At 48.5% G+C, this 21775-nt stretch overlaps 1 protein-coding gene across 3 annotated transcripts in view; it reads left to right on the top strand.

The window, feature by feature from the left end:
• mei4 (meiosis-specific, MEI4 homolog (S. cerevisiae)) overlaps window positions 1-21775 on the top strand; it is a 593333-nt gene that overhangs the window by 381797 nt on the left and 189761 nt on the right. Inside the window, exon 5 of one of the 3 annotated variants that reach the window (XR_011595058.1) lies at window positions 12749-12926. The exons of the other annotated variants lie outside the window; for them this stretch is intronic. The gene's annotated coding sequence lies outside the window, so the exon portion shown is untranslated. The remainder of the gene's footprint in view (window positions 1-12748; window positions 12927-21775) is intronic. 3 annotated transcript variants of the gene reach the window in all.

The raw sequence follows: 21775 nt of genomic DNA on the forward strand, positions 1-21775 counted from the left end.
AAAAGGTTTCTTACAGTCAGTATTGCTTCTATTGTGTTGGGGTTTCTCTACAGGGGTTTCTCATCATTAGCACAGGTTAACATTATGCATTTTAAACAGGAGCCTCCAGGAGTTCTTACAGATTACAGGAAGTCAGTATTTACAGCTGTCTCAGCATTTTATACAGAATGTTTAAAAAGGTTAATCACAGAGTTCGATTCCCTGGCCATAACACTGGACGCTTTGTACAGAAGTTTTCTTTTGAAAGTTATTTCTGATTTTCAAAAGTAAAGTTTTCAAGCCCGACATTGAAACTTTCAAGTCAGAGGTGTTGCATTGAAATTGTAAATAGCATCTCATGTCAGAGAAATGTTACATTGTTCCTTATGGGGGATGCTTATATTGGGGGATAACAGCGAGTTGGCTTCACCCATCCTGGATACAGCCTCACTCTCTATTGCTCTCTCCCTTCTCCTCCACCATTGAGATCTCATCTCATAGGCAGTCCCTCGGACTCGAGGAAGACATGCTTCCACTCTTAACATGAGTTCAGAGCAAAAAAGGGAATCTCCATAAGTAAACCCACGCTTCTTTGTGATGTTCCTTACTGTGGGTGAGGCTGAACAATGTGCTGGTGATAATAGAGGCCCACACTCTGGCAGCTTCATGTGTAGCTCAGTAGGTCCCCAGAACAGAAAATAAATTCTCAAAAGATGCAGACAAACATGAGATAAAGACAAAGTATGCTAAGAACCCTTAAATGCTTCACTTCTGCTGGTCGAGTCAACTCCCAAGAAGGCTGCAACTCATTTATCTGGATATATTCATGTTTGTATCTTCAAAAATGACATCCAGTGGGAGCATTGCCCTTGCAAACTCTGATGCCTCGGCACATGTGCACCACCATCATCATCATAGGCAGTCCCTCGGAGTTGAGGATGACTTGCTTCCACACTAAAAATGAGTTCTCAGGTGACTGAAGACTCCAATGCGGGAGCTGCAAACTCTGTCACGGATGGGGCAGACAGTGGTTGAAGGAATGGGAGGTTGGGGTGCCTGAGTTGCCACACGCTCCTTCCACGGTCGACGCTTGGCTTCAGCTTGCTCCTGGTGAAGAGACTCAAGGTGTTCAGCGCCTTCCCGGATGCTTTTCCTCCATTTTGGGCAGTCTTGGGCCAGGGGTTCCCAGGTGTCAATGGGGATGTTGCACTTTTTCAAGGAGGCTTTGAGGTGTCCTTGAAGTGTTTCCTCTGCCCAACTGGGGCTCGCTTGCCGTGTTGGATCTCCAAGTAGAGCGCTTGTTTTTGGAGTCTCGTGTCAGGCATGCGGACGATGTGGCCCGGCCAGTGGAGCTGATCGAGCGTGGTCAGTGCTTCTATGCTGGACATGTTGGCCTGAGCGAGGACACTGACGTTGGTGCACCTATCCTGCCAATGGATTTGCAGGATCTTGTGGAGACAACATTGGTGATACTTCTCCAATGTTTTGAGGTGCCTGCTGTACATAGTCCATATAGGAGGGCGGGTATCACTACTGCTCTGTAGACCATGAGCTTGGTGCTGGGTTTGAGGTCCTGGTCTTCAATCATTCTCTTCCAAAGGCTGCACTGGCACACTGAAGGTGGTGTTGGACCTCGTTGTTGATGTCTGCCCTTATTGGCAGTAGGCTCCTGAGGCATAGAAAATGGTCCACGTTGTCCAAGGCCTTGTCGTGGATTTTGATGACCGGGGGGTAGTGCTGTGTGGCGGAGGCAGGTTGGTCTTACGTTGGTCTTACGTTTGTTGAGTGTAAGGCCCATGCTTTTGTACACCTTGGTGAAGGTGTTGACAGTGGCTTGGAGTTCGACCTGCGAGTGTGCGCAGACGCAAACGTCCTCTGTGTACTGTAATTCGATGACGGAGTATGGGACGACCTTGGATCTGGCCTGGAGGCAGCGGAGGTTGAACTGATTCCCGTTTGTCCTGTAATTTAGCTCCACTCCAGCGGGGAGCTTGCTGAAGATGAAATGGAGCATTGCAGCAAGGAAGATTGAGTGGAGCGTTGTGCGATGACACAGCCTTGCTTGACCCCAGTCCGAACATGGAATGGGTCTGTGATGGATCCATTGATCAGGATCATGGCTTGCATGTCATCGTGGAGCAGGCAGAGGATGGTGACAAACTCTTTGAGGGCAGCCGAATCTGAGGATGGTTGACAGTGTCGTAGGCTTTTGCGAGGTCAAAGAATGCCATGTACGGGGTTGCTGCTGTTCCCTGCATTTCCCTTGTATCTGCCGCGTGGTGAAGATCATGTCCATTGTGCCCCTTAGTGGGCAGAATCCGCATTGTGACTCTGGGAGGAGCTCTTCAGCCACAGGGATAAGGCGATTGAGGAGGATTCTTGCGATGGCTTTCCCTGTGGTTGACAGATGGGAGATTCCTCTGTAGTTACCACAGTCGGACTTGTCACCTTTCTTGAAGATGGTCATGATTATAGCATCTCTGCGATCTCCTGGCATGATCTCCTCCTACTAGACAAGAGAGATGAGGTCATGAATCCACACCAGCAGTACTTCTCCGCCATGTTTTAGTGCTTTGGCGGGGATTCCATCTGCTCCTGATGCCTTATTAATCTTCAGTTGTCAGATGGCCTTTTCAACCTTGAGCCGGGGTGGGGTTGTGCTGAGATGGTGGCGGGTGGCATACTGTGGGATGGAGTCAAGGACACTCATGTCGAAGACAGAGTCTCGGTTGAGGAGATCCTCGAAGTGCTCCTTCCAGCGGGCACTGACTGCCTCTACGTTCTTGGCCAGCAGTGGGGTAGGGCCTTAGGTGCTTACGTCATAGGTCGTTTTGACCAGTGAAGGGGTGTGTATACCAAATAGCAGCTCCAACTCGCACAGAAAACATTGGGGAAAGAACAGTGGGTGGAATATTGGCAAAATTGTGTGTCACCAAACATACAATCCATCCAATTTTGTTGCACTGCCAGTGTGTTTCTAACTCACCAATCCTGAAATGGATTTTAGGGGTCATTTTATAACTTCACTTTCATCTTCCTAGCAGTACATGATAGAGTGTCAGTATTTCTCTAGTGTGCACCCTGCTGATAAGGATCTAACATTCTAGCCTGTCTGGTGACATTTTAGGATGGGATGCACTGATTAAAGTCCATCAGCTTACGGCTATATGATCCTCTGTTCAATCATTTCGGTAAAAACGTAGCTGTAGACAATCAGTTTTGTATGTGTCAAACCCAAAGTTAATGACTTTAAAGAAGGTCATGGTTTGAAAGTACGACTACAGCTGCGGCAACGAGCATAGAATTACATAGAATTTACAGCACAGAAACAGGTCATTCAGCCCAACAGGTCCATGCCAGTGTTTATGCTCCACACAAGTCTCCTCCCGCCCTACTTCATAGAATCATAGAAAAATTACGACACAGAAGGAGGCCATTTGGCCCACCGTGTCCGTGCCAGTCGAAAAAGACCGACCTAGCCTAATCCCACCTTCCAGCACTAGATCCGTAGCCCCATAGGTTACGGCACTTCAAGTGCCTATCCATGTACTTTTAAAATATGGTGAGGGTTTCTGCCTCTACCACCCTTTCAGGCAGTGAGTTCCAGACCCCCACCACCCTCTGGGTGAAGAAATATTTCCTCATTTCCCCTCTAATCCTTCTACCAAATACTTTAAATCTATGCCCCCTGGTTGTTGATCCCTCTGCTAAGGGAAATAGGTCCTTCCTATCCACTCTATCTAGGATCCTCGTAATTGTATACACTTCAATTAAATCTCTCCTCAGCCTCATCTGTTCGAAGGAAAACAACCCCAGCCCATCCAATCTTTCCTCATAGCTAAAGTTTTCCAGTCCTGGAACATCCTCGTAAATCTCCTGCACGCTTTCTAGTGCAATCACATCCTTCCTGTAATGTGGTGACCAGAACTGTACGCAATACTCAAGCTGTGGCCTGTATACAGTTCTAGCATAACCTCCCCGCTCTTGTATTCTATGCCTCGACTAATAAAGGAAAGCATTCTGTATGCCTTTTTAACTACCTTATCGACCTGTCGTGCTACCTAATTCTAGTCTTCTAATTCTATCAGCATTCCTTCTATTTTTTTTCTCTCATGTGTTAATCTAGCTGACCCTTAAATGTATCTATGCTATTCACCTCAACTGCTCCGTATTCTAACCACTCTCTGAGTAAAAAAAAGTTGGAGATATGACATTAGTGGTTAAAGTAGGCTACTACCTGTGGAAAACACATTTTCTGGAACGGTACTATAGCTTGCTCCTCTTCCAAATCACCAATAGAACATCACAGCCATTGACTCTCAATTCCCCACTTTCTAATTAACTGCTCAGATAACACCACACAGCAAGGCTGTCATTTCAGAAAGTAGTTTGCTTTCTTAAAGGGGCAGTGCTTTCTGAAATGAAAAAGAAATGATGTAATAATATGCATTTTTTAGCCCTCACAGCTCAACGTCCTTCTGAAAAAAAAATTAACATTAAAAAATTAACATTCCCAAATGCGTAGAGCAGCCTGTATTTATGGGGTGAAATAGTGACGGGAGCCCTCCCTTCACCATTTCACACACCCAAGAAATGCAGCCTGCCCAGCCATTGGTTGACCAAGAAGAGGGAGAGGAGAGTGAAGAAGAAGAAACACTGTCACTCGATTTCACACTCCCAGCCACTAGCTCCTCGAGGTCGACCTTTCAAGGCCATCTGCGGTGTTCCCCACTGAAAGTCAGCAGCCTTCCACTAGCCATGCTGCAGCCACTGTGGTAGCACTGCATAACATTAGTAGGATAGACAAAGACACGCACAAGACAATCACTAAGTGAATGAATAAGGGTGATGAGTTGATTTCTTAATGTCATATTGGATGGATAGATGTATAAAGTTGGATTGGAAAGTTTGCTTTGTGGTGGCCTTTATTTCAGCATTGTGGCCAAGAGGATGCTGTGATGGACAGTAACAGAGGGAAGGGAAGGTATGGGACTAATGTTCAAAGGTGAATGGGGTTTGTGGTCACTGTTACTACCGGCAGATGATTTCATCCCAGATATCCCTTCCTCTTTAGCATCTTCCTATTCCCTCTGCGAGCAGATGCTGTAAATCTGAAATAAAAGATAAAATGCTGGAAATACTCAGCAGGTCAATTAGCATCTCAACGTTGTTTCTCTCTGTAGGGATGCTGCCTGGTCTGCTGAGTATTTGCAGAAGTTTCTGTCTTCTCAGAGGCCTTCATTTACCATCCAAGGCCTTGCAAGAATTCAGCAGCACTCCCTACACACTTAAAACAACTTTTAACATGTATTGCCCCAAGCCACTGCATCATTAAAATAAAGAAAATCCAGTCCAAAACATTAAATGCAAACTTACCTGAATGACATGTATGCACGTTTAAGAAGTGCTGACAGCGTCTCTGTCAGCCTGCTGACCCAGTCCTGAACTCGGCACTAAGGTCACAATTTGGCGACCTCTCTCAATTTACATTTCCCAGGCCAGTGTGCTATCGACAGCACTCAGACCCTCACCAAAATGGCGATAGAATGGCAGCCGCCATTTTTCCACTGGATGGCAGCGGTAACCCGTGACGATAAGGCCAGTTTCTAGGCCTCTATCTGTACTACCTCAATTTGCTGTGCTGGTGTTTGAAAGGGTCGAGAAGAGGGTTGGCGTGATGATGCAGCCCTGCTTGACCCCGGTCCGGACGTGGATTGGGTCTCTGGTGGATCCATTGGTCAGGATCATGGCTTGCATGTCGTCGTGGAGCAGGCGGAGAATGATGACAAACTTTGGGGGCAGCCGAAACGGAGAAGGACGCTCCATAATCCCTTGCGGTTAACAGTGTCAAAGGCCTTTGTAAGGTCAAAGAAAGCCATGAACAAGGGTTGGTGCTGTTCCCTGCATTTCTCTTGCAGTTGTCGCACCATGAAGTTCATGTCCGTTGTGCCCCGTAGTGGATAGAATCCACATTGTGACTCTGGAAGGAGCTCTTCAGCCACAGGGAGAAGATGGTTGAGGAGGATTCTGGCGATGACTTTCCCAGTGGCCGACAGCAGGGAGATTCCTCTGCAGTTGCCGCAGTTGGATTTGTCCCCTTTTATTGAAGATGGTCACGATTACGGCATCTCTGAGATCTCCCAGCATACTCTCCTCCTTCCAATAAGAGAGATGATGTCATGCATTCGTGCCAATGGTGCTTCTCCGCGATACTTTAGTGCCTCTGCTCCTGATGACTTGTTGTTCTTCAGCTGATGGATGACCTTTTCTACCTCGTGCAGGGCTGGGGTTTTGCTGAGATGGTGGCAGGTAGCATGCTGCGGGATGGAGTCGAGGACACTCATGTTGAAGGCAAGGACGTCCCATTCTCTGTCATCGAACTATAGTACACGGACGACGCTTGCGTCTGTGCACACTCAGAGGCCGAACTGCAAGCCATCGTCAGCATGTTCACCGAGGTGTACGAAAGCATGGGCCTTACACGAAACATCCGTAAGACAAAGGTCCTCCACCATCCTGACCCCGCCACACAACACTACCCCCTGGTCGTCAAAATCCACGGTGTGGCCTTGGACAACGTGGACCATTTTCCATACCTCGAGAGCCTACTATCAGCAAGGGCAGACATCGATGACGAGGTCCAACATCGCCTCCAGTGTACCAGCAGAGAGTGTTTGAAGACCAGGACCTCAAATCTGGCACCAAGTTTATGGTCTACAGGGCAGTAGTGATACCCGCCCTCCTATATGGCTCAGAGACGTGGACCATATATAGTAGACACCTCAAAGCGCTGGAGAAGTACCACCAGCGCTACCTCCGCAAGATCCTACAAATTCACTGGGAGGATAGACGCAGCAATGTCAGTGTTCTCGCTCAGGCAAACATCCCCAGCATCGAAGCGCTGACCACACTCGACCAGCTCCGTTGGGCAGGCCACATTGTCTGCAAGCCTGACACGAGACTCCCAAAGCAAGCGCTCTACTCGGAACTCTTACATGATAAATGAGCCCCAGGTGGGCAGAGGAAACCTTTCAAGGACACCTTCAAAGCCTCCTTGATAAAGCGCAACATCCCCACCGGCACCTGCGTATCCCTGGCCCTAGACCGCCCTAAGTGGAGGAACAGCATCCGGGAGGGCGTTAAGCACCTCGAATCTCATCGCCCGAGAGCATGCAGAAATTAACTGCAGACAGCAGAAGGAGCGTGCGGCAAACCAGTCCCATCCACCCTTTCTTTCAACCACTGTCTGTCCCACCTGTGACAGAGACTGTAATTTCCGTATTGGACTGTACAGTCACCTGAGAACTCATTTTTAGAGTGGAAGCAAGTCTTCCTTGATTTCATGGGACGGCCTATGATGATATGATTTGTAAGGGTGAGAGCGAGTGATGGTACATATTTGGGAGTTTTGCCCTCCTCCACCTTTGCGGCTGCAGGGCCGAGTCACATTTTATTGTGTTCAACAATAGATTTCCAAGGGGAGACCTTATTAATGTGTATAAAACTATGAGGGGCCGAGATAGTGAATAGGATGGACCTAGTTCCCTTAGCAGAGGGGTCAATATCCAGGGGGCATAGATTTAAAGTAATTGGTAGGAGCTTTAGAAGGGATTTGAGGGGAAATTTCTTCACCCAGAAGGTGGTGGAGGTCTGGAACTCACTGCCTGAAAGGATGGTAGAGGTAGAAACCTTCACGATTTTAATAAAGTACTTGGATGTACACTTAATGGGCCCAAGTTTCCACAAGAAAAAAAACGGGCGCCCCTCCGAGCTGGGCACCCGTTTTTCGCGCCTAAAATGGCGCCTAAAAAAATCCTCGGTATTCTCCACCTACTTACAGGTCCTCTGGCCCTCGGCGCAGCCAGCACGAGCTGTGGGGGGGGGCGGAGCCAGGTCCCGGCGCTGAAAACAGTGCCAGGACCTCTGCACATGCGCGCTACAGTCGGCACGCAAGTGCAGTAGCTCCAGGCGCCGAACTGTGTGGGAGGGGCCCGAAGCACGCAGCCCCTAGTCCTGGCTGAATGGCCTCACTGGGGCTGCGGGAATGAGGCTCCTCCCACGGCCAGCTCCTGCTCCCCCCCCTCCCGACCAGACCCGACACTCGCTCCCCCCCCCCCCCCTCCTGCCGACCAGACCCGACCCGACACCCGCTCCCCCCCCCCGTCGCCCCGACCCGACACCCGATCCCCCGCCCCGACCTGACACCCGCTCCCCCCCCCCCCCCCCGGTCCAACCTGAGACCCGCTCCCGACACCCGACACCCGCTCCCCCCCCCCACCCCCCCCCGCCGACTGACCCGACCCGACCCGCGCTCCTGTTCCCCGACCCGCCCCCCCTCTCTCTCCCCCCCCGCTCTCTCTCCCCCCCCCCCCCGCTCTCCCCCCCCGCTCTCTCTCTATCCCTCCCTCCCCTCTCTCTCCCTCCCCACTCTCTCTCTCTCCCTCCCTCCCCCTCTCTCTCCCTCCCTCCCCCTCTCTCTCTCTCCCTCCCTCTCTCTCTCTCTCTCTCTCTCTCCCCCCCCCCCCGCTCTCTCTCTCCCCGCTCTCTCTCTCTCCCTCCCTCTCTCCCTCCCCTCTCTCTCTCTCTCCCTCCCTCCCCCTCTCTCTTTCTCCCTCCCACCCCCTCTCTCTCTCTCCCTCCCTCCCCCCCCTCTCCCTCCCTACCCCCCTCTCTCTCTCTCCCTCCCTCTCTCTCTCTCTCTCTCTCTCCCGCTCAGCGGCACGAACGGCTGCAGAATTCTCCCTGGCTGAAGCACTTACACACAGGTAGGAAGATGGTTTATTTAATCTTTTCTTGGCTTATAAATGTTTATTCAGGTTGGATTTATTTGTATAATATTTGTAGAAGTATAAATAAGGATTTATTGTCGAATTTAATGAGTTCCCTTCCCCCCCCCCCTCCCCCCCACCTCGTTCTGGACGCCTAATTTGTAACCTGCGCCTGATTTTTTAATGTGTAGAACAGGTTTTTTCAGTTCTACAAAAATCTTCACTGGCTCCATTCTACTTTAGTTTGGAGTACATTTTCACTGTGGAAACTTTCAAATCAGGCGTCAGTGGCCGGACACGCCCCCTTTTGAAGAAAAAATTCTGTTCTAAACTAGAACTGTTCTACCTGACTAGAACTGCAGAAAAAAAAATGTGGAGAATTGCGATTTCTAAAATAGTCCGTTCTCCACCAGTTGCTCCTAAAAATCAGGCGCGAATCATGTGGAAACTTGGGCCCAAAGTGCTGTAACCTACAAGGCCATGGACCAAGAGCTGGAAAGTGGGATTAGACCTGATAGCTCTTTGTCATCCGGCGCGGACACGATGGGCCGAAATGGCCTCCTTCCATGCTGTAAATTGCTATGATTCTATGATTTACTGACTTAATACGAACAATGATGAAGTGAAAAAGGCCTTCTGGTCCATCCAGCCTGTGCCACGCAACTGTGATGTCTTGTACATCACAATATTTGCACTCCTCACGCCACCTGAAACCATATGATCTCCTCGAAGGGGCAAAAAACCAAGCAAAAGTCCAGACCAATTTTGGGAAAAAAATCTGGGAAATTCCTCTCCAAACAACCCCCCCGCCCCCAACCCCCCAGACAACTGCAAGTAGTCCAGAAAAGCACTCTGACCCTGAACTCCTTGCCATACCTACCTTTTGTTCGATGTGTTCTCTGTCAGCCAGAAACAAGTCCACCTCTTGCTTGAAGGAATTCACCCCAACACCCTTTTCACTCTTGTTTTCACTTCATGACATTGCTCATGAACCTTTCAAGATCTGTGCACGAAAATGCCCAGGTCCCTTTCTTTCTGCGCCTGATTTCATACTTTTCCCTGAAGGGTGTTTGTATGTTCAGCATGCATAACACTGCATTTTTCTAAGTTAAACATCATTTGCCAGTCACAAGCCCAATCCCCCAAAGCTTCACACTGACTTCATTGGTAGCATCAATAAAGGCAGGAATATATGCCGGTGGCCTGATAATTTAGCTGAAGAAGATTGCATAATTATTATCAAATGGTAATGAATTTTGGAGTTTTTAAGAAATAAGTTATTTCCACCCACACTTATTTTCTGACTAGAAGATTCCTCAACAGTCATTTCACGCCCACACTGGATACACTCAGACTTAAGTCCCAAGCCTGCAAAACTCTCCAGAACTTATTAACTACATCCTTTAAGATTAGAATTATTTGGAATCAGTGAAAGATCTGAGCCCTGATAATTTGTGCTCAGTGAGTTAGTAGGAATTATACGCTACCTATGTCTTTGTGCTTATATTAGACAGGAGGAAATTCTTTGAATTTTCTTAATGCATATAATAATATCCATTTTCCTTGACGGTTCTTGAAGTGACAACAACTTGTATTTATATAGCACCTTTAACGTAGTAAAACATCCCAAGGCACTTCACAGGAGTATTATAAGACACAAAATTTGACACCGAGCCACAATAGGAGAAATTAGGGCAGGTGATCAAAAGCTTGGTCAAAGAGGTAGGTTTTATGGAGCATCTTGAAGGAGGAAAGAGAGGAGGAGAGATTTAGGGAGGGAGTTCCAGAGCTTAGGGCCTAGGCAGTTGAAGGCACGGCCACCAATAGTTGAGCGATTATAATCAGGGATACTCAAGAGGGCAGAATTTGAGGAGTGCAGATATCTCGGAGGCTGAAGGAGATTACGGAGATAGGGTGGGACGAGGCCATGGAGGGATTTGTAAACAAGGTTGAGAATTTTGAAATCGAGGCATTGCTTAATCGGGTGCCAATGTAGTCGGTGAGCACAGGGCTGATGAGTGAGCGGGATTTAGTGCGAGTTAGGACACGGGCTGCCGAGTTTTGGATGTCCTCAAGTTTACATAAGGTAGAATTTGGGAGGCCAGACAAGAGTGCATTGGAATAGTCAAGTCTAGAGGTAACAAAGGCATGGACGAGGGCTTCAGCAGCAGATGAGCTGAGGTAAGTGCGGAGACGGACAATGTAACAGAGGTGAAAATTGGCGGTTTTAGTTATGCTGCGGATATGTGGTTGGAGGTTCATTTCAGGGTCAAAAATTGTACCAAAGTTGCGAACAGTCTGGTTCAGCCTCAGACAGATGCTAGGGAGAGGGATGGAGTTGGTGGTTATGGAACTGAGTTTGTGGTGGTGAAAAAAATCTATGAGCAAGAAATTTGGTTGCAGGTTTGCTAAGGTACTAATTTCAGGCAGTCGCTAAAATTAGCGGCAGAAAATTTTTAGTGAAGGAAACAGCAAAACTTAGTTTTTGTGTTCTGAGAGTGGAGTGGAGCGTTAAGGGAAGTGTTCCACACCTCTGTGAGGGTGCTGGGCAGTGTGGGCAACTGAATATCCCGTGCTAAAGAGCCGGCTTCGTAGCGACCCAAGAGAGGCCTCCCTACAACAGAAAAAATCAGAACAAAAAACACAAAATAACATTCCCTATACATCATGCACCCCAAATCAAGTTAAAATCACAAAAAACAAAATATCAATCACACTTGCCTCATGCAATCATTCCTTCCCCTAGCGCCCCTGGATAGCTCTGCATGCCAACTTTCTCTGGCGGTGTCACCGCGGGGTGCTATAGGTGTCGTGCAATCCAAATTTTGGTTCCGTGACGATACCGGGGCGCCACGTTCCCGGGCGATACTCCTCAGCGCCGCCGGTACTGGCACACGGAATTTGCCGAGCGAGGGGTGCTACCCAATCAAAATTTTCCCCCAATGGCTTCGGTCTTCCCAATATTTAATTGGAGAAAATGTCTGCTCATCTAGTACTGGATGTCGGACAAGCAGTCTGACAATTTAGAGACCGTGGAGGGGTTGAGAGAGCTGGTGGTGAGGTAGAGCCAGATGTCGTCAGTGTATATGCGGATGCTGTTGCCAAGGGACGGCGTATAGATGAGAAATAGGAGGGGACCAAGGATAGATCCTTGGGGGACCCCAGAGGTAACGATGCGGGAGTGGGAAGAGAAGCTGTTGCAGGAGATTTTCTGGCTACAATTAGATAGATAACGATGGAACCAGACGAGTGCAGTCCCACCCAGCTGGACGATGGTAGAGAGGTGTTAGAGGAGGAAGGAATGGTCAACTATGTCAAAGGCTGCAGACAGATAGAGAAGGACGAGGAGGGATAGGTTACCTTTGTCACAATCACAAAGGATGTCATTTGGGACTTTGATGAGAGCTGTTTCAGTACTGTGGCAGGGGCGGAAATCGGATTGAAGGGATTTAAACATGGAGTTCCGGGAAAGGTGGGCACGGATTTGGGAGGCGACAACACTTTCAAGGACTTTGGAGAGAAAAGGGAGGTTGGAGATGGGGTGGTAGTTTGCAAGCACAGTGGGGTCAAGATTTTTTTGAGAGGGGGACAGTAACTGAGGAGAGCGAGCCGTTAATAATATCAGCTAACATGGGAGCCAGAAAAGGACGTTGGGTGGTCAACAGTTTAGTGGGAGTAGGGACGAGGGAACAGGAAGTGGGTCTCATGGACAAGATGAGCATGGAGAGGTCAAGAGGGGAGATCGGAGAGAAACTGGAGAAAGATGCAAGATCAGGGCTAGAGCAGGGGGAAACCTTGGAGGAAGTTTGACCCAGTGGGCAAGGGGAAGGAAGGGAAGTGGCAGAGGCAGCTGCTCGGATGGTCTCAATCTTAGAGACAAAGAAGTCCATGAGCTTCTCACACTTGTTGTTGGAGGTGAGTGTGGTGGAGACAAGGGAGAGGGGTTTAAGAAGACGGTTAGCAGTAGACAATAGTAACCGGGGGTTATCTTTGCATTCCAGAATGATCCTGGAACAGTGAGCAGTTTTGGCAGACAAGTTTAAGACCCGATAATGCTTTATGTGGTCCAGCCTGATCTCGCGGTGAATGGCTAAACCAGTTGTCCACCATATCCAGTCAAGTCAGCGCCCATGGACTTGAAGGAGTGAAGATGAGGGCCGTACCAGGGGTCACAGCCAGGTGAGCGAGAGTAATGGTTTTAATAGGGACTAGGGCATCAAAGGTGGTGTTGAGGGTGTGGTTGAGCAGATCAGTGGCTACAGAAATGTCATGGTAAATGGACGGCTAAAGGCTGGACAGTTGGGATTTCCTAAGTGCAGTTGTAAGAGAGTTTAGAGGGATTCTAACATGGAGTTCCGGGAAAGATGGATACAGATTTGAGAGGTGACAACACGCTCAAGGACTTTGGAGAGGGAAAGGAGGATGGAGATGGGGTGGTAGTTTGCAAGCACAGTGAGGTCAAGGGATAGTTTAAACAGAGCTACTTGCATTGAGTTTTTTGCACAATACGACTTAATTTTAACGATTCTTGATTTATTTTTATCTTTTCACTTTAAAGAGCCAGAGCTTCCAGTTTCACAATGTCGCGACAGTAATCAATACCAGATACCATGGCAATTTTAGCGCTGATATCTTTTCTGAAGAATGTTTTCCTTTAATCGCAATAATTTAGAGTGCGATGTACTTGAGGACTTTTTATTCTATTCAACATGGAAGTATGCTGTATTACCTTTTTTCTACTTTAAGTAGCAAAGTTTGCTCTGGTGATAGATTAAAACCCATCTTTGTAATCACTAACCAGATTCAATGATCATTTAGCATATGCTTTGATCATTGCACATGCTTTCAGTCTTACTATATTCTTTTCTGACTACATTGCACTGCCTAGCACTGGGATGATCTCTTTGGTGTACATCCGTAATTGCGTGTCAATGCATTCTAGTTTGGGTCTGCTAGCTCTGAGTGGCCACAGTTTCTCGAATTGTTGGACACTCATAAGTGACTGGCTGGCTCCTGTGTCCAGCTCCATGCACACCAGGATGCCGTTTAACAGTACTCTCATCATCATTGGTGGTGTTTTTGTGTATGAGCTGTGGATGTTTGTCACCTGGAACCGCTGAACTTCAGCGTCCATTGCTGTGTCCCAGGCATACCCCTGCCTTGCAGACCCCTCTTGTGGTTCATCCACTTCGTAAAACAGCCTTGCTGCGCGCTTCCTGAACATCCTGGCTAAATGTCCACTCAAATTACAATTTCTGCAGATGAATTGTTGAAATCGGCAGGTCTTCGCAGCATGTTTGCCCCCGCACCTCCAGCATGAGCTGAGATTGTTGTGAGCATAAGAGCTGTTACCAGGCATTCCTCTCTGATTATCTCTTTGATTACTCTTGAGCACTCTGTTTGTGGGTGTCAATGCTCCCATCCCGGGACGTATTGTCCCTTGTGACGGTGTAAATGTCCGTTCAACCTGCCATTGTCTCTGTTGCGGGCCCACGCTAGAGTCTGTTACTGTCTGGTTGGTGTCGAATTGCCCTTGCCTGCCTGCAGGGTTCTGAGTCGCGTTCACCATGTTAACTCCCTGCTCCATCGCCACGTTGGGAGCAGAGTTGCGCGCGTATATGATCTTGGTTTCCTCCTCCCCTGCCATGAAGGTTTGAGCCATCAACGCCGCTGCTTCCAAGGTCAAGTCCTTGGTCTCAATTAGCTTCCTAAAAATCCCGGCATGACCAATGCCCTCAATGAAGAAATCTCATAACATCTCCCCCCTGCAGGCGTCTGTGAACTTACAGAGGCTGGCCAAGCGCCGAAGGTCCGCAATGAAGCCCAGTATGCTCTGCCCTTCCCGACGTCGGTGCGTATAGAATCGGTGTCGGGCCATGTGTATACTACTCGCCATTTTGAGGTGCTCACCGATCAGTTTGCTGAGCTCCGCGAAGGTCTTGTCTGCTGGCTTCTCGGGTGCGAGCAGGTCTTTCATCAGCGCGTATGTCTTAGGTCCACAGTGGTTAGTAGATGCGCCCTTCGCTTGTCAGCCACTGCCGCTCACAGCCAGTCCTTCGTGACAAAGCTCTGCTGGAGCCTCTCAACTAAATCGGCCCAATTCTCACCAACACAGTACCGTTCCTCCGTGCTACCGGTGGCCATTCTCTTGAGTTGTTGATTCCTGTTTCTCGTCGCCAATTGTTATGTCCTTACACACGACAGCAAATCAACACGAGGCACATACTGGAGACAAGGTCACTCTGTGACCTGCATTTATTCACAGAACCAAGGAGTGATGGCCCTGCGTGGGGCCTCCCTTTATATACCTGGATGACCAGGTGAGGAGTGTCTCCCAGACTTTCACCCCCTGTGGTCATGGTGTGCATTTCTCAGGTGTATACAGTGCACAGTGTTGTAACATAAAGGTTACAGTTATGTGAGGTTACAAACATGACATATACTACTTCTAGAAAAGCTCTACGAGTTTCAACCTAGCCTGGAGAAATGAGTGCTTGAGAGCCTGTAGTCAGAAAGGCTGTCGACTATACACGTTCCCCCTACTAATAGAACATCAGTTTATTGACCAATAAATGTAGTACCAGATTCAATGTACGAATAGCGCATTTGACTCGTAACCTTTACTTGTTGTTCTCCCCTGGTATTGATATTTTAATCAATCCTATAAGAGAAGGAACATTCATTTATATAGCGCCTTTCACAACCTCACTGCATGGCATCGCCAAAGAAACACTTCTGAAATTATGTTTTGGGCACATGTGGTAGCCAGTTTGTGCACAGCAAGGTCCCACAAGCTGCAATGAAACAAATGAACATTTAATTGTTAGCAGTTAATTGATTTCAAAATTCTCATCCTTGCTTACAAATCACTCCATGGCCTCGCCTCTCCCTATCTCTGTAATCTTTTTCAGACTCACAACTCCACGAGATGTCTGCGCTCCTCAATTTCTGGCCTTTTGAGCATCCCTCATTAAAACTGCTCAACCATCTGTAAAGTCCTGTCCCCTCAGTACAGATTCACACGAGGCATGTAGTGAAGTCAAGGTCACTCTGGACCTGCACCTTTATTTCACAGCTCTGGAATGCTGCACTTGCCTGAGACCTGTCCTTATATACCTGTCTCTTGCAAGTGCACCCCTGGTGGTAAGGTATGCTGGTGGTTACAGGTCATATCTTATTACAGTCATGTATAGCATGTTAGGATACAGTTATATATAATAATGTAAGATACATGACATCACCCTCTCCCAAGGTCTTATTGTCTTTATCGGTTCAGTCTCTCAGGTGGTCTACGCTCTCGCGTGGAGCATCTGAGTTGTGGTTCAGTTGTTTGCCTTGGTGTCTGTTTTTCTTTGGGTGTGGTTGCTGGTATCTCGCCTGAGCTGTCTGTTTCGATTGGTGTGATTGTTGTTGACTCGCCTGGGCTGTCTGTTGGGATTGCCCTTTCCTCAGGTTGTTCCCTCTGTCTGTCCACCAGGTGTGGTGCGAGTTCCACATTGTAGTCTGCCTCTGGTTCAGCAGTGTTGTTGGTAAATCTGCTTTTGACTTGGTCTACATGCTTCCGGCAGGTTTTGCCATTGTCCATTTGTACTACCAGTAGCCTGTTTCCTTCCTTGCCCGTTACTGTCCCTGCAAGCCATTTGGGACCCCTGCCATAGTTTAGTACAAACACTTTGTCCCCTATCTCATTCCACCTCCCCCTCAAATTTCTGACATGGTACTCAGTCAGCTTATGGCGCTTTGCCTCAACGATTTCGTGCATGTCTGGGAGGATTAATGAGAGCCTTGTTTTTAAAGTCCTTTTCATCAACAGTTGCACAGGAGGATCCCAGTCAATGAGTGCGGACGAGATCTGTATGCCAGCAGCAGTCGCGATAGGCTACCCTGCAGTGTGGGACCTTGGATTTTAAGCATGCCTTGTTTAATGATTTGCACTGCTCTCTCCGCCTGGCCGTTGGAGGCCGGCTTGAACGGTTCCGTCTTGAGTTGATTTATGCCGTGATCAATTATAAAGTCTTGGAATTCTGCGCTGGTGAAGCACGGACCATTGTCACTGACCAATATGTCAGGGATTCCGTGCGTTACAAACATGGTTGCGAGGCTCTCCACAGTGGTGGAGGTTGTGCTCGAGTTTAATATGGTGCATTTGATCCACTTTGCATCTACAACTACGAGGAACATTTTGCCCATGAATGGGCCCGCATAGTCTACATGCACCCGCGACCACGGTTTGGTAGACCAGGGCCAGAGGCTCAGTGGAGCCTCCCTGGGGGCATTGCTGAGCTGGGCACAAATGGTGCACCTTCGGACGCAGAGCTCCAGGTCCACGTCAATACCAGGCCACCAGACGTGGGACCTGGCTATGGCCTTCATGAGAACGATTCCCGGGTGCTCACGGTGGAGCTCCCGGACAAATGCCTCTCTGCCTCGCAGAGGCATGACTACTCGGCTGCCCCACATCGGGCAGTCTGCTTGCAGTGATAGCTCATGAATGCGCCTGTGAAAGGGTTTTAATTCTAGGGGCAGGCATCGCGAGCCTCTGCCCAGTCACCGGTTAGGACACATCTTTTTACTAAGGATAACGTGGGGTCGCTGGCCGTCCAGGCTCTGATTTGGCGAGCCGTCATGGGCGAACCTGTGGACTCAAAGGCATTGATTGCCATGACTATCTCACAGTCCTGTTCGGCAGACCCGTGGTCGCCAGAGGTAGCCAGTTGTCTGTGTCTTATGGTATAGTCGTAGGACGCCAGCATGAGTGCCACCGTTGAATTCGCGCCGAGGCGTTGGCTTTTATTGCCTTGCTCTCAGATAGGAGGGACGTGAGGGGCTTGTGGTCGGTTTCTAACGCGAACTTGGCCCCGAAAACGTATTGGTGCATCTTTTTGACACCGTACACGCACGCGAGCGCCTGCTTCTCTACCATTCCGTACCCACGCTCCGCCCGCGAAAGTGATCTGGAGGCATAAGCTATGGGTTGTAATTTGCCCGTACTATTGACATGTTGCAAAACGCACCCGACCCCATACGCTGATGCATCGCATATGAGAACTAGCTTTTTACCTGGGTCAAAGAAAGTCAAAACACTGTTGGAACACAGAAGGTTGCGTGCCTTATTGAAGGCGCGTTCCTGGGCGTCCCCCCAAAACCAATCTCACCCCTTTCTGAGTAGCACGTGGAGAGGCTCCAGCAGCGTGCTTAAGTTCTGTATAAAGTTCCTAAGGTAATTGAGTAGCCCGAGAAAGGCGCGCAGTTCTGAGACATTCCGGGGCCTGGGTGCCAGACGAATTGCTTCTGTTTTGGACTCTGTTGGGCGGATTCCATCAGCGGCAATCCTTCTGCCCAAAAATTCAACCTCGGGTGCAAGAAACAGGCACTTGGATTTCTTGACTCGTAGGCCTACCCGATCCAACCGCTTTAGTACTTCCTCCAAATTACGGAGATGGGAGCGGTGTCCCTGCCTGTGATAAGTATGTCGTCTTGAAATACAACCGTCCCCGGATTGGACTCGAGCAGACTCTCCATGTTGCGCTGGAATATGGCAGCTGCCGACCTGATGCCGAATGGGCATCGATTGTACATGAAAAGGCCTCAATATGTGTTGATAGTGGTGAGTAGCTTGGATTCCTCGGTCATTTCTTGCGTCATATACGCAGATGTGAGGTCTAATTTTGAGAAAAGTTTACCTCCAGCCAATGTGGCAAATAAGTCCTCCGCTCTGGGCAGCGGGTACTGGTCCTGTTGGGAGACTCTGTTTATGGTAGATTTGTAGTCCCCACAGATTCGTACGGATCCATCAGGCTTCATGACTGGGATGATGGGACTTGCCCAGTCGCTAAATTCCACAGGTGATATAATGCCTTCCCGCAGAAGCCTGTCTAGTTTGTGTTCAATCTTTCCCTTCATCACATAGGGTACAGCTCTGGCCTTGTGATGGACCAGTCTAGCATCCTGTGTGATGTAAATTTTGACTTTGGCCCATTTGAAAGTGCCCACACCTGGCTGAAAGAGATGTTCAAATTGCTTTATAACTGTTGAGCAGGAGGTCCGTTCCTCTAATGACATGGCATGGACATCATCCCATTTCCAGTTTAGTTTTGCCAGCCAGATTCTCCCAGCAGTGCTTGGGGTTCTCCGGGGACAATCCACAGGGGAAGTCGGTTCACTGTCCCTTTGTGTGTGACAGAGAGCATGGCGCTGCCGAAGACTGGTACGATTTCTTTGGTTTAGGTCCTTAGTGTGGTGTCGACCCTTGTGAGTTTTGGTCTGTCTCTTTTATGCGGCCACAGTTGTTCAAATTGTTGAGCGCCCATGAGAGATTGACTCGCTCCCGTATCTAGCTCCATGTTGACAGATATCCCGTTGAGTAGGACCCTCATCATTATAGGAGGCATCCTGTTGTAGGAGCAGCAGCCATTGATCGTGTTGACCCGCTGTACACTGGTGTCCCGGGTACTGTCCCCACCATCTTCTGGTCCGCTTTCCGACCCATCCGATTCGTATACCAGCCGAGCTGCCGTTTTTTTTGCACATGCGGGCCAAATGCCCTGTATATTCACAATTTCTGCAAACAGCCTGCTGAAATCGACATCCCCTTGCCGAGTGCCCACCCCCACAACTCCAGCACAGACCTGTTCCATTGTTCAAAGAGTTTCCAAAGAATGAGCTGCGCCTGGCTGATCTCTCTTGAGCTTCTCTCAGTTTGTAGTCGATTGCTCGCATTGTGGGTTGATGAGGTGTGAATGGCCGTTCCTGTGGCCCTTGATGGCTTCGGCCTGCTGTCGAGAACTGTTCTCCCAGTTTTGGCTGTGTGTGGGGGTAGCAGCTTGTTTAGTGCTGTGAACTTCTTGTTCCAATATTTCGTTCGTTGTCGTACCTGCATTGTAAATTAGCCTCGTTTCTTCTTCCCCTACCAAAAATGTCCGTGCAACCAGTGCTGCTGCCTCTAAGGTCAGGTTCTTGATCTCCATGAGTTTTCGGAATATGCCTGCGTGGCCTATTCCTTCAATGAAAAAATCTCTCAGCATTTCTCTCCTCAGTTCATCGGAGAACACAGATAAACTACCAACCTCCGAAGTTCCGCCACGAAGTCGGGTATGCTCTGGCCCACACAGCGTCTGTAGTTGTAGAACCTGTGTCTGGCCATGTGTAGGCTGCTCGCTGGCTTCAGGTGGTCTCTTACCAGTGTGCTCAATTCTTCAAATGACTTGCTTGCTGGTTTCTCGGGTGCCAACAGATCCTTCATTAAAGCGTATGTTTTCGAGCCACAGCTGGTCAAGAGATGGGCTCTTCTCTTGTTTGCCTTATCGTCGCCTAACTAGTCTTTGGTTACAAAGCTTTGCTGGAGCCTTTCTATAAAGTCCTCCCAATTATCTCCCGCATTGTACTTTTCATCTGATCTGTTGTTCGCCATTCTGTGGATTCTGTAATCCCGTAACCCGTCGCCACTGTAAAGCCCTGTCCCCTCAGTACAGATTCACACGAGGCATGTAGTGAAGTCAAGGTCACACTGGACCTGCACCTTTATTTCACAGCTGTGGAATGCTGCACTTGCCTGAGACCTGCCCTTATATACCTGTCTCTTGCAAGTGCACCCCTGGTGGTCAGGTATGCTGGTGGTTACAGGTCATATCTTATTACAGTCATGTATAGCATGTTAGGATACAGTTATATATAATAATGTAAGATACATGACACCATCGGTGGCCGTGCCTTCAGCTTACTCGGCCCCAAGCTCTGGAACTCCCTCCCTAAACCTCTCCGCCTCGCTACCTCTCTTCACTCCTTTAAGACGCTCCTTAAAACTTACCTCTTTAAACAAGCTTTTGGGCATCTGCTTTAATTTCTTCTTTTGTAGTTCGGTCAAATTTATCTATTTTGTCTGATGTGAAGCGCCTTGAAATGTTTTACTACATTAAAAGCGCTATATAAGTAAAAGTTATTATTATTAGTTATTATTAATTGTGTTGGTAAAGGGATGAATATTTTCCAGAACACCCCCATGCTATTTAAATAGTGCCATAGGACCTTTAACATCTGCCTGAACCAGAATATGGGGCTTTGATTTAACCTCTCAACTGAAAAATGGGGCTTCCGGCAATGCAGCTCTCCATCGGTAATGCACAGAAGTGTCAACCTAGATTACATGGTCAAGTCCTGAAGTGGGGCCTGAGATTGGGGGGTGAAAGTGTTCCTGTTGACACACTGACAGTATAAAGGGCTTCCTTTATCAGTGCTGACATTCAATTTTAACTATACTGTCTCTTTTAAGATGCTGATTGACTTGCTCTGTATTTCCACACTTGCTTCAGATTTGCATGAACATAACATAAGAAATAGGAGCAGGAGTAGGCCATTTGGCCCCTCAAGTCTGCTCTGCCATTCAATAAGATCATGGCTGATCTGATCTTGGCCTCAAATCAACTTCCCCACCAGCTCTCCATAACCCTTGACTCCCTTGTCGTTCAAAAATCTGTCTATCTCCACCTTAATATACTCAGTTTTTAATCAGGACTAGAAATTAAATTAATAACGCCTTACTGACCTGAGACATTAAGGTTCTCCGAGAGCTTCGAACAGAGGGTCACACCTTCATTCTTACTACTTACTGGGCTTCAGTGGTTGGGATCAACAAAGCTCCATAGGTACTTCCCACTAATAAAACTCACTGTGCTACATCTCATTAGTGCAGATCAGTTTGTAAGTCCTATCTATTGCTGCGGCGCACTCCTGCTGTTGCTCCAACAGGAGAATGGCCATGGACTCGACCAGGAACAGATATATGGATCGCTGGCCTCCCTGACAGTGTCTTCCGCCCACGCCCAAGCAAGGTCACTGGGATAAGAAGGGTCATGACCAGAAGCAGGCGGTTCCTAGGTAGGCCACAGACTAGCCAATGGATGACCCACTGGGGGGTCCAGGCCTAGGCCATGGCCTGCACCTTTAAAGGTAGGTAAGATGACCTTAGTTTATGTAGGCCCCCTTATACAGGGGCTGATAGGGCAATGTTGCCATCATTCCAGAGTGGAGCT

The sequence above is a fragment of the Pristiophorus japonicus genome, chromosome 9, assembly GCF_044704955.1.
Source record: "Pristiophorus japonicus isolate sPriJap1 chromosome 9, sPriJap1.hap1, whole genome shotgun sequence".
Lineage (NCBI taxonomy): Eukaryota > Metazoa > Chordata > Chondrichthyes > Pristiophoridae > Pristiophorus > Pristiophorus japonicus.